Raw genomic sequence first — 12,460 nt, 5'->3', positions numbered from 1 at the left:
GCCCAGCAAGGAAAATCTAACACATAGTCATAAACATAATTTCATAATAAGCATAAAGACATATCATATCACTTATTACATACACTTATTATAATGGTCATTATTACTTGGGGTCCCATTGACTAAACAAGTCATATGCCCATGGGATTAATGGGGTCCTACTAGCTAAGTAGGTCATATGCCCATAACCCATTTGGGGTCTTGTTAGTCATATGGGTCATATGCCCAAGCCTACAAACATACACATATACATATCATAACACATTTGATAACATAAAACATAAGATAACATAAACATATAACATATTGATTCTAGCCTATTTTCCTTACCAAAATTACCGGGATATGAGGACAGAATAGGGACTTTGGAACACTCCTAAAAACCATTTGTGAAAGGGTGAGTCTATTGATATTGAAGAAAAAGGGATGAAAGAGATGAAGGAACTATACAAATTAAAACATACTTACCAAAAACCTTGTGCTTAAGAACTTGGATTTCCTAACCAAGAATAGGAATAAGGTTAGAAGGTTGAGTAGAAGACTATGAGAACTTTAAAGAAAATAAAATAATACCAATGAACTAGAGTGTGGAAATACCTTGAACACTTGTAAGACCAATCTAAACCTTGAACCGAAATGCTATAAGACCTTATTTCCCAAGTGTTTGGTAAGCTTATAGTGATCAAGCTTATAATCCCCAACCCAAGTGTTTACACTCTCACAATAACCTAGCAACTTGCAGCCTCTGAACTTAGCTTGATGAATGAATGAAAAATGCTTGGTGCTAGGTCCTATTTATAGAGTTATAGGAATAAAAATCTTCTTTTTGGCTTTGAATAAAAAAAAAAAATTTAATTGAAAATATTTGAATATCCTTCAGCCAAAGGCTTAGGAATTTTTCAAATTTTTCAGAGAGATTTAAGGATTCATAGCTTGATTTTAAAATAATAAAAACAAATAGAATCCTAATTTCTAACTCCCTAAATCTCGTAACTCTAAACTCCCCTTCAGTAAAATCAACATATCTGTAGTTTTTGAACTCGGATTTGGACTCTCTTTATACCGTTAGAAAACTCATTAAATTATCTAGAACTTTGAAGAAATACTATTTTTCAAAATTCCTAATATAACTGGGTCAAAAACAGGTCGGAAGTTACAGTACCCTAAAGTTACGAAAAATCTATTTAATTATCTAAATATCAACCTAATCCACAAATAAATAAAATTGTGATAAATGTCATGCTCCTATCAGATTTTGGTGAAGACTAAGTCTTATATTTCTCTTATTTTATCATTAAAATAATAATTTCTTAATAATCATACATATGATAAGTGTTACTATCTTATTGGGTCTATCTAAACCTTATAATATAATAAATATTATTCTTAATATCAGCTATATAATCAAACCTTAGGTTAAAATTAATATTCTTAAACTATAGGTTAAACTTAGAAAGTCTATAAGAACTACTATGAGTGTCCAAATAATTCCCGGTCTGAACCAAAAATCCACAGTAACAAAGATAATACTATACATACTATAATACTACTAAATAATTAGCTAAGTAAAGTTCTTGGACTCTACATGCCAATGCCTTTGATCCCCACCGTTCATTTGGAATTTGATCCATGGGTTAGGGAACTTTGACTCTTCCTATAAATACCCAAGGCTTGGGCTTGTTTTCTTACACTAAAGATACATAGCCTAGTGGTAATTCTCTAAAGTCACTTCCAAGAGCTCCAAGGCTCCATCCTCCCTAGAAGCATTTTGTGAGGTAATTTTTGCCACTTTGAAATTCCCTTTGTTTTTTTTACCATCCATGTTTGCATTGTAGGGGTACAATGTATTCTCACATTTCTAAAGCTCTGTTCTTGCCTATCGCATGACCCTCTTCACATGCCCAAAGGCCCATCCTCATGCATCTACGGATCCACATACACGCACCAAACTATACCTTCCTTCCAAGTGATATATGCATATCCCTTTTATTTTTTATATGAGGGTAGGGGCTATAGGTTAGGTTAGTATATACCTTTTCATTAAGATTTCCTTGTTTCCATAGTGTGTTAGGCGCGTACATAAGGGTCCTTGTCTTATGCAATTGCACTATTATTGTATTATAGATATAGGGTTGTCTCCATGCACACACGTCGTCGAGTCTTAGCATGCCTATGGAATTCGGGCGGTCCTTCAAAATCCCTACCGATGTTAAACCTATCGAGTACTCATCTTCTAACTCTAAATTTGATATCCACAAACCTTCCATAAATGTTGGTGTGCGAATGCTTCAGCTGAAGTGGCTATCCTACCTTAGGCAATGGCATGGGGCCTTGAGAGTGAACTCAAGTTCATCACCAGTGGTGGGAGTTCAGGTTTCTCCCCACGATACGAGCCATATATTGCCTAACTAAAATCAACCCTTCAAGATTGCATAGATTAAATTGCTTGCATGGGGGTGTCGATAGTGATCCCACCGAACCTGAGTTTCTCTCCATGGTCTTTCCCTCATTTCTTCTTCCATCTACGATGAGACATCATAGGGTCAGGAAGTATGCAAGTAGACGTAGGTATGAGGGCCGTCTAAGGGGTTGATGAAGTTAATTGCTCACAAATTGTCTGTTGTTACTATCCAGGTATCAAACATGCCGAGGGAGATCACTGACGATTCTGAGAATGCAGACATCGAGTCTACTCTAACTATGACCAATCTTTCTAACTGCTAAAGGCCCATCGACAGTCACTGAACATCAGCTTCGTCAATCTGTCTCGTACTGACCATGCATCTGAGCAGCTAGAAGGGCTTGTAGCTTTCAGCGACTTGGGGATCAAGTCTGGAGGGGCCTTACCACTCCACTCCTTCTTTGTTAGGGTACTTATCTATTTTGAGCGAGCACCTCTTCACATGTCACCCAACTCTTGGGTTGTGTTGAGTTGTTTGTATGTGTTATACAAGCAAGTGAACCTCCGAGGGCCCTCCATGAATGACGTCCATCATCTATTCACTCACAGAGTATCCCCTTGTTAAGGGCTCCATTTCCAATAATGCTTCATGGAAGAGCGATTTTTTCTTCACCAACAGCGTATCTACCTAGCATACACATTTGAACACATCAAGTAAGACTTTTATATCTTCATATATATATATATTACTTGTCTTTATCCCTCTTCTCAGGTTTTCCTAACTATATCTACTTCTTTTCATTGGCCTTAGGTCTTGACTATGCCGACTTCATGGAAACATGCCAGCTACCTTTTCACTGAGGGAAATCTTTATTCATCCAAGTTGTTGTCTCTGGATCAAGAAATTTCCTTGTGCTCCGTCTCATCCAAGTGTACCAACCCGAAGAACATACATGATGATGACAATGATGATGATGATGATGAAGACAATCACTATTCTTAGGATGACATGATGGACACCGAAGTTGAGGTTGAGGTGGAGTCTGAGAACTATTCCTGTTTAAGATCCTTGGCTAACATGGCCAAGGAGGTTGCAGATGATGGATGCTTAAATTAAGTTACTTCTCAAATCCCTTCGCTGGTAGTAGCTGGTGAGTTTTCCTTCACCGCCTCTATTCTTGCTTCTTCTTTTCCGAAGAGGAATTTTGTCCTGCCTGTAGTACATGCTCAGGGGTGCTAAGGTAGTGCCTCCACTCTTTGTACAGATTTGTACCACAACTACGTGTTGGGTACGGATGTCAAGGTAATTCCTCCATCCTCCTCAGGGTTGTACATCCATTACTCATACACGAACCTTGCACTTGATGGTCCCTCATACCTTTCCAGCATAAATCTTTTCTCCAAACGTCTTCATATTTTTCTAAGTATTGAGTCACTTCTGAATTCCTCAATGAAGATAGTATGGGTCCCCATGATGACTAGAAGGGTATCGAGCCTTGCATAACAAGACCCTTATTCGCCACAACATATTTTTGGGCTTGGCGGAAGCTCCGTAACTCCGCAACTTTGGTGACCACCCGGCGTACCCTTAGGCCTCGCATAGCAAGACCCTTAATGGGTTCTTGGCCCGAGGACTACAAGCCTTCAATAGTATCTTCGTGCGGCCTTTCAAGAGTGCCCATACACCTCGCATAGGGAGGCCCTTAATGGGTCCTTGGAGCGAGGTCTACAGGCCTTCAAGAGTCACGGACCTCCAAGAATGTCCATAGGCCTCGCATAGTGAGTCCCTAAGGGGTCTTTGGAGTGAGATCTACAAGCCTTCAAGAGTGTCTCTGCGCGACCCTCCAAGAGTGTCCCTATGCTTCATATAGCGAGGTCGTTAAGGGGTCCTTGGAGCAAGGTCTACAAGCCTTTAAGAGTGTCTCCGCGCGGCCCTCTAGAATTTCCCTAGGCCTTGCATATTGAAGATCTTAATGGATCCTTGATGCGAGGTCTACAAGCCTTCAAGATCTCCTCCACGCGGCCCTCTAAGAATGTCCCTAGGCATCGCATAGTGAGGCCCTTAATGGGTCCTTTGGCATGTTGCTCCAAAGCTTCAAAAAGCACTTGCTCGATCTAAAACCCCTTTGGGCATTCCAATGAAACTCGAGACATTGCTCTCATAGTGAGGCCCTTGTGTATTGGAAAGAAGCATGCTTCACATAGTGAGGCCCTTCTTGGGGTCTCGCCTAAGAGACTTTCTTGTACTTATGTCTAGCTTAGCGGCTTGTCATTGGGTGAGTAAGGGTACAATTATCCATATACACATTTTTTTATTAGTTGATAGCATAAAAGGTAGTCAACAATCTTTTCACATTATTTAAATAAATAAAACTAATTAATTCAAAATTAATTATTATATTATTTAAATGGCATTTTTGAAAATTATAATTATAATTAAATAATTAATATATTAACTAATTAATTTATCTCAATTACATATTTGACCCTGAAGAACAAATATCTTCAAAACATGCCATTTCCCTGATTTTTCCCGATTTCTACTCTTACCTTGAATATTGTTCATAATAGAGCCATCTCTGGAACCTATGGACCTATAACTTCAAGCTCCAATAAATTTAGATTATTAATGAAAAATCATTAATATAATAACCTTAATTTATTAATCTCAATATTATTCTACTAAAAATATGAGACTACACTCTTGCAATTATTGACATTTATTTATTAAGTACTTTTTAAAAATAAAAAGTGTCCATCGAATTAACCATTACATACAATTCAATCCTCTATTAATGGTTAATAATTAAAGTAGGGATAAGATCACCATTTTACTTCTTTAATTAATTCTTGTTTCCTTAAGTACCATCGATTTAATTACTCAATTCCTCTCGGAAAGGTATAGATTCCATATCTATATATTATGTCCCCAACCATTCACATCAATGAGTCCCCAAAATAATAGTTATCAGCTTGATCTTTTGTAGAAACCATAACGAGTGAATCAAATGACTCAAATGACATAAACAAGAGTTCATATGTTTAATTAATACTTATAAAAGATATGATATTTAGTTAAGTATTAATAACATGTCGGCTCCAGTTCATGTATAACACATTATACAAAGTACCTATACTAAGATGTCTTACTAAATCCGTAATCTAGATCTAAATTACATGTATTCATAATATTAGTGAGCAGTACTTACAATATTTAATCCAAAGATTCCATATAACATTGTTTTACTGTGACCTATTATGTTCCCTACAATCTTAATCCTCTCGTACAAATACAAGATTGTTGTCACAATAACACATTATGGAATTTTCTGGAACTCATATAATATTATTCAAATAATAATAATAATCATTCAATATATGGAAATATTCATCTTTATTATTTATTTATGGAGGTCCAGGTTGTTCACGAGGAGCAGGAATCCAACGAGGTCCACGCTATTGAGCTCGTAGAGGAAGTTAAAGAAATTATCCTCGATGAAGCCAACCCAGGAAGAAAAACAACGAACGGGAAAAATCTCAAGGAGAAAGTTTGAGAAGCTCTGGTTAGCTTTCTCAATGGGAACCAAGATGTCTTTGCTTGGTCTCATGAACACATGATGGGAATCAATCCCAACATTATCTACCACACCTTGAACATAGATCCCAATGTTGCCCCGGTGCAACAAAAATGGAGGTTATTAGACCCGACAAAGGCAAAGGCCATGAAAGCTGAAGTTGAAAAACTTCTCAGGAATGGATTTATTCGGGACACCCAATACCCGAAGTGGTTAGCAAACCTAGTATTAGTCCAAAAGCCTAATGGGACTTGGAGGATATGCATAGAATTTACCAACCTTAACAACGCGTTCCCAAAAGATTGTTTTTCCATCCCGCAAATCAACCAAATAATGGATGCCACTTTCGGATACGAACTCCGTACGTTGCAGACCAAGAGCATTTTAGCTTTTGAACAAATAAATGCGTCTGCTATTATAAAGTTATGTCGTTTGGATTGAAGAATAAAGGAGCCACGTACCAGCGGTTGGTGTACAAGATGTTCAAGAACCAGCTTCGTCGAAACATGAAGGTGTACGGGGATGATATTTTGGTAAAATCTAGAACTTTTCTATACCATGTAGGAAATTTGGCGGAAGTATGCGATAAAGTTGAATCCCCAAAAGTGCACATTTGGGGTAGCCTACGGGAAGTTTCTCGGATTCATTGTGAGTACCAGAGGAATCGAGACGAATCCTAAAAAGACCAAATCCTTGATCTAGATTCCCTCCCTCTGGAAGCAAAAGGATGTGCAAAGCATGACAGGTCCAATATTAGCTCTCACCCGCTTTGTATCCAAGGCAATCGACAAGTATGTCCCTTTCTTCAACACCCTCTAAGGAGGGCAAATATTTTAATGGGCAAAGGAATGTGAGCAGGATTTCCAGCAACTCAAAATGCACATGGTGAATCCCTTGATACTCTTGAGGCCTATGGATGGAGAACCCCTTCTCCTCTACATGGTTATCATTAAAAACGCCATCAGTGCTACCCTGGTGCACAAGGAAGGTTGCACCCAGCATCTCATCTATTGAGTAGGCAAGAGGCTCCTCAGAGCAGAATCCAAGTACCCACTCATGGTGGAGCTAACATTTTGTCTAATGATAGCTTCTCAGAAGCTAAGGCCATACTTCTTGGCGCATCCCATCAAAGTCCTTACCAACCAGCTATCGAGACAAGTCCTCCAAAAGCTAGAGTCCTCTGGGAGACTCCTTAAGTGGGTTGTTGAATTAAGTCAGTTCGACATCACTTACCACCTGAGGACTACCATAAAGGGACTAGTGTTGGTAGAATTTATCGCGTAGTGTATGGGAACGCACAAAAAGCATGGGGAAGTACAACATGTTAGACCCGTATGGAAGCTATATGTTTATAGGTCCCCCAATGAAAATGGTGTCCGGGCATATTTGATGTTGGTATGCCCCGATTGACATAGAGTGCACAGTGCCCTAAGATTTCGATTTGATGCCTCTAACAACGAAGCTGAGTATGAGGCCCTGATCACCAGATTGCGAGTTGCCCTAGAACTTAAAGCTAAGAGACTCAAGATATACAATGATTCTCAGTTGATCGTGAACCAAATCCTTGGTGAGTACCAAGCTCAAGGAACCAAGATGGTCGTTTACTTAGCCAAAACCCAAGAAATGTTACACAACTTCAAAATGTTTACCATCCAATAAGTGCCAAGAAAACAAAATTCCAATGTTGATAGTCTAGCCAAGTTAGCTACCACAAATGATGTGGAGATCCTCAATGTTGTCCCAATTGAATACTTGGGTTCTCCAAGCATCACAACATCACAGCATCCGAGGAAGTGGATGTAGTCCAGCCTCTGGATGGTTGGATGGAATCTATAACCAAATACCTTGTCTTTTGAGAACTACCACAGGATAAGAAAGTGGCTCGAAAGCTACTTTACAAGGCCCCTCGGTATGTGATAATGGATAACAAATTGTACATTCGATGATACTCACTAGCATCACTTCGATGTGTGTTTGAGTAGGTTGCTCAGTTTATCATCCGAGAAGTTCATGAAGGCTTTATTGATGGTCACACGGGAGGGGAAAAGTGTATCCAAGAAAATTCTAAGACAAGAATATTTTTGGCCTACGATGAATGGCGACACAACGGAGTATGTCAAGAAATGCGACAAATTCCAGCAATAAGACAACCTCCCCCCCGAGCTCCTCCAAATGAGCTCACACAGATGACAAGTCCCTAGCCTTTTGTAATGTGGGGCATTGACCTAATCAAGTCCATACCCACAGGACAAGGGAGGAGTAAACTATGTGATTGTAGCAGTTGACTACTTCACGAAGTGGGTAGAGGCTGAACCTCTCACTACCATCACATCCAACAAGGCACTAGACATTGTCATAAAAAAATATTGTTTCTCCTCCATAGCCCAAACGCAAGCTAACGGGAAAGTGGAAGTGGTCAACAAGATGTTTAAAGCCACTTTGAAGAATATGCTAGAACAGACGAAAGATGCTTGGTCCGAGGAGCTTCCTAGAGTATTATGGAGTTATCATACCATTGCGAGGATTTCCATGGGCCATTCGCCATTCTTTATGGCCTATGGGTATGAAGCCATGCCTCTAGTGGAGGCTGCCATCTCCATGCACTGAGGAACAACTTACGATACAACCACCAATCACACTTTACTTCTAGAATCCTTGCACTTTGTTGAGAAGCTCCGAGAAGCATTATGACTATGTGTAGCATCCTATCAACATAAAGTAGCCAAGTACTTCAATTCTAAAGTGAAGGACGAAAAATTAGATGTCATAAATTAGGTGTTGTGAAGAATTTTCCTAGCAACCCGAGACCCATGTGCAAGAGTGTTGGGCCCTAACTAGGAAAGCCCATACAAAGTCGAGAGCACCATGTGTCCTGGAACATACAAGTTTGCCTGACTAAATGAGGAATTGATACCCCATTCCTGGAATGCTGAGCATCTTCCCAAGTATTACCAGTGATATAAGAAATTTGTATTTTCTAAGTTATATTAGATATATGCAGGCTACAACCACTTTAATGAAAATTGTGTATGAAAAACTCAATTAATGAAATTCAAAGAATTTGCTTGTATTTTTTGGTTTTTTATGTATGTTTTACTTCTCGAGGATATACTCACTAGCCTGGACAAGTGAAGGAAGACTAGTCTTCGATCACTTGGGGGTCATGTGGGAGTCACCCTGCGAGATAGCCACCCACGGAGCATGACCTAGGGAACTCAATATAAGAAGCCTATTTTTTGGTGCCTTAGAGTAATCCTAATGTGATAAAGCTTGCAAGAGTTCACGAGAAACGTGACCTAGGGAACTCAGATAAGAGAGATTATATGGGTGCTCAAGTAAACAATGCTTGGAACAAATAAACCTAAATCACCTGAGGGCGAAGAACTTAAGTTACTTCTCGAGAATGAAGCACCCGTGAAGAAGTAACACTAAGTTCCAGAATTCCAGAAAGATGAAAGGTTTCTTTGACCTAAGTTCCCTATATTGGGCACAAGTCTTAAGTTATTGAAATTAAGCAAACAAGACATGAGTCCCCTATACTCTCGTCCATGCCTTAAGGTGCCTAAACTTAAGCAAAAAAGACCCGAGTCCCTTGTACTTGGGAATAAGCCTTGAGTTGCCTAAACATAAGCAAGACATGAGTTCCTTGTACTCGGGCACAAGCCTTAAGTTGCCTAAAGGTAAGCAAGCAAGACCCGAGTCCGTTGTACTCTGGCACAAGCCTTCAGTTGCCTAAACTTAGGCAAACAAGACAAGAGTCCCTTACACTCTCGCACAAGTCTTAAGTTGCACAAACTTAAGCAAGCAAGACCCGAGTCCCATGTACTCGGGCACAAGCCTTAAGTTGCTTAAACGTAAGCAAACAAGACCCGAGTCCCTTGTAATTGACCTCAAGTCTAAAGTTTCCTAAACTTTGACACAAAAGATGTAAGTCTCCTAGACTGGGCATGCAAGCTAGAGACCTTAGACTTACCTCCCAATGACCTTGAGCCGCGAAGCAACACTAAGTTCCCGAGTCACCAAATTCAGGCAAAAGAATCCTAGACTTAGATCCATACACGGTGGATAAAATAAGGCAATAAATCAATTTTTCCAGGATTTCACGTTATGTTAAAAATCTTAAGAAAACCCTTGTACATTTATTATGTCCAATTATATAAAACGTTAAGTCAAAGGAGGAAAGGCATGTAAATAGAGCAAAAAAGAAATTCATAAAAAGAAAATAATACAATAAGGCTCGGGGGCCTCAAGATTTAAGTTGTTTATACCCCATTTGAGTGGCTCAAAGGCCTATTTACAATAATACAATGAAAGAAGTCATTTTTTTCTCCTAGAGGTAACATACAAATAAGGTCGATGACATGGTCGGCTTCAGGAACTCGACCAGCTTCCGTGGTGGCAACAGAAGTGGCTTGTGGAGCTTCAGTAGCTCGGAGGTGCTCCATGAAGAGAAAATAAATGCCCTCAAAATCCCTGATGAAAGTGAAATCCATGTCCCTGTTGTTAAGCCATACAACATAGAAGGAATCCTCGGCTAGGGTGTCAGGTTCCTTCTCAAGATCTGCCACTTTCTTGCGAAGAAGTTCCACCTCCCGAGAAGTTTTCTTCTCGTGTTCCTTCATAGCTCGAGCCTTTTCACAGACCTTGGAAGCATCATTTGATTGATGAAAAGCTTTTTGAATAGCCATTGCAGTCTCCTGCCAGGCTAGGTAAGCTCCCTCCTTGGATTTTTGGGCCTCCTTCTGGCTCAGAGGACCTTGTTCGCAGCCTCCCAGGCCTTCTCCTGGGCTTTCTCCCCTAAAATTTGGCCTACTCTTGAGCTTTCTTCACTGCAACATTAGCCTCCTCTTTAGTTTTTTCCTCGGCAGCCTTGGCCTCCTTAGTCACCTTGGTTGCGGACTCCTCCAAAGCCCGATAGCGGGCCTTCTCCTTCTCCAATGATTTAGGCAGACAAGAAAAATCCTCCTTGGGTGGTCCAAACTTAGCGTTCAGGGCAGTGAACCTGTCCTTGCTCTGCTTAAGCTTGTAGGACTTCTCCATCATGATATCGCCAAGTCGTTGGGCCACTAGAGCCATTTAAAAGAAAACAAAGGAAAAATCAATGGATGGAAAAAATTACAACATAATTTCAAATAAATGTTAAAACGCTTACCCTCACAGAAAGTATCGGAGGGTGCAGAAAAGAGAAGCCTTGTTGTCATCACCCAACTGTGTGGAGCTCTAATCAGTTAACTCACACAACAAGGAGCAAACTGCCTGCAAAATTTCCACCACCAGCGGAGCCACAGCTTTGTCGAGCTTCTCGACAAACAGAGTCTCCAACTCAGCCTAACAATGGGAGGATCCAAATAGAATGCCTACTATTACCAAAATTGTTTTCTTTTGAGTAAAGCTATGGCCCTTCCTAGTATGAAAGATGTAGCAACCCTTCAAAAATTATCTCTTACTGAGGTAAACCTTATAAACAATACTTTAACATGATATTATAGTATTAAACTTTATAATTCAAGAAAAAGAATAATATTTTTTTTGTCATTATGGTGAAAATTTCATGTCCCACTAGAACAGAAATTTCATCTCCCGCTGTCTCTCAACTCTCTTCCACCTCTATTGATCATTCTTTTCTACATTTTCTCCAGAATAAAATTGTATTTAAAACTAACAAAAACCATATTAATTTTTTCCCTTTCCTTTTGCTAGAATCTGTTCCCTTTCCTTTTGTATTTTTTCCAACTAAGTTCTCTAGAAAAGCATATTAAAATTTTAACACTCAAAACCACCCTCACACACTCACACAGTTAATCCATAAAAACAAAACAGAATAACTTACATCAAACCGAGCATATCGTCCTTGTTTGCAGCTTCCTCTACCTTTTGGCAAGTACCTCCATGCTATTACTTCATATAACCACTTAGTATCAACCCTGTCCAAACAAAACATAAACCATCACAAAATGATTCCGTCTATTTTATCAAATACAATTATGTAGAAATAGGTCCATGCTACTCCAGCTCAAGTCATCAGTATAATTCTTACATATATCATGAAAAATTAATCACAATATAAGATGCTTTAGAAAACTGAATTAATGATTTATTTATATATATATATAAAACTAAAACTGTAAGTGTAGAAGAACAGAGGGATGTTAAGGCTTTGGGGAGCTGAAGAGGGAAAGGGGAAAATAAAAAATAAGGTTTTATGAAACAATACCACAAACACACTGTTAGAATCAAGAACATACTCTGTAGACGATTGGAAATGTCGAAGACAGAGTCGAACGATTGGAAACGTCGAAGAGTTGAACATTATAGTCAGAGCAATGGACTGACTTCAGAGACACCGTAGGCAAAGATGAACGGAGGAGTCGAACAACGATTTCCCAGAAGTTATAGGCGAAGATGAACAGAGAATTCGATCCCGTAAGTTATAGGCGAAGATGAACGGAGAAGAGGAGTCATTCTCGGACTTAGTCAAAAAATG

This window comes from Humulus lupulus, chromosome 5, assembly GCF_963169125.1.
Source record: "Humulus lupulus chromosome 5, drHumLupu1.1, whole genome shotgun sequence".
NCBI classification, from domain to species: Eukaryota; Viridiplantae; Streptophyta; class Magnoliopsida; order Rosales; family Cannabaceae; genus Humulus; species Humulus lupulus.
Note: the sequence above shows the minus strand (reverse complement) of the source record.